General features: G+C 50.7%; 1 non-coding gene across 1 annotated transcript; it reads left to right on the top strand.

Annotated features, from left to right (window-relative positions):
- Window positions 1-299: 299 nt before the first annotated feature.
- Scarna2 (small Cajal body-specific RNA 2) lies at window positions 300-360 on the top strand. The gene has a single exon (NR_028538.1).
- Window positions 361-1,625: the final 1,265 nt, after the last annotated feature.

The following is a 1,625-nucleotide window of genomic DNA, read 5'->3' as shown; positions in this document are numbered from 1 at the left end:
GTGTGACGTGAATGGTGCCTTTGGGCTGAATGCGAGTATGGATATTGGAGTGTGTGTGCGAGCGACTGGGAGGTGCAAGGCGAGTGTGTGTACCCCCCCTCCCCTCCCCTCGCCTACACCTTGATCTTATTTGATCGGGTCGTGACCCCCGCCCCGCCGGGCCGCCCCGAAATGAAAAGCAGCCCTCCTGCGAAGCCCCCTCGGTGGGGCGCTGTGCAGCGAGGCCCTCTGGGCGGTGGCGGCGTCGCGGTTCCCGGGGTTCCGGGATCGGTCCTGCGGGCCCGGCGCTCAGAAGTGATGAATTGATCAGATAGACGAGGCCGGGTCCGTCCCAGCCGCTGATTACCGAGCGATTCTGATCTGAGCCCGGCCCCAGGGCCCGGCCGCCGAGCCCCGGCTCACGTCTATAGCTTCGTGTGCTGGTGAAGCTCAAGAGGCTCAAGGTGAAAGAGCCCAGGGCAGACGTCACGCCGCCCCTTTTGGAGGCTTTGTTCCCGCAGCAGTTTTTTTTTCCCCACCGTGTGCGTGCGTGTGTTCTCACCGTGTATGTTTGTGTGTTCTTTTAGTTGTTTGTCCTTTTAGTCTGGGCTTGTTTGATCTCTCACACACATTTGTTTAATGTATATGAGCCTCCTGTTTTGCTGACACACATATGGTTGTGAGCCACCATGTGGTTGCTGGGAATTGAACTCATGACCTCTGGAAGAGCAGACAGTGTTTTTAACCACTGAGCCATCTCTCCAGCCCTGATCTCTTTCTACTAACAGAGTTTCACCTAGGGCTAAAAGGTACCATGCCCTGTACAGACTCAGTTGAGGAATGTGTCCGTTACAGAGCATACATTTATAAACTACTGGATGCAGGGACTTGTGGGCTGTGTACGATATAAGGCTTTAAGAGTGGATGTATTGTTTTGTCTTAAGGCGAGGACTCTCTCTACCTCAGGCTGGGAACTTGGTTAGTAGCTGAGGATAACCTTGAATTCCTGAATGCCTGCCTCTACCTCCCGGGCTGCGATTACAGCCACTTTATTAACACATTGAGTTAAAAGAAAAAAACTTGTGCAAGTGTGTGTGTGTGTGGTGTTTGTGAGAGTATAGGTGATTGTGTGCATGTGATGGCTTGAGGTTAGCGTCATGTCTTTTCCTACACCCCCTCCCCGCAACACACATCATTTTCTGAGGCAGAACCTCTCCTTGAATGACAAGCCGGTTGTACAGGCACACACACACACCCTATCCCAGAATTACAGGTGCACCCACTGGCCTTTATAGTTTTGGAAATTTAAGAGCCCAATCCTCACCCTTGTGGCACTTTATTCACTGAGCCACTCTCTTAGCCCTAAAATAGATTTTATTATTAGATTTTTTTTTTCTTCTTCTCAAGACAAGGTTTCTTTGTGTAGTCTTGGCTGTCCCGGAACTCACTCTGTAGACCAGGCTGGCCTTGAACTCCGAGCGATCTGCCTGCCTCTGCCTACCAAGTGTTGGGATGACAGGTGTGTGTCACCACCACCCTAAACTAATTTTAATTGGCACACAAATGTACTTAAGAGGTTTTAGGCACATTGGTACATTGTGTAATGTCTACATAATGTCTACATAAGGGTAAAAGTACCTGTCTCA

The sequence above is a fragment of the Mus musculus genome, chromosome 3 (genome assembly GCF_000001635.26).
Source record: "Mus musculus strain C57BL/6J chromosome 3, GRCm38.p6 C57BL/6J".
In the NCBI taxonomy this organism is placed as follows: Eukaryota; Metazoa; Chordata; class Mammalia; order Rodentia; family Muridae; genus Mus; species Mus musculus.
Note: the sequence above shows the minus strand (reverse complement) of the source record. Positions and strands in the feature narration are given on the sequence as shown.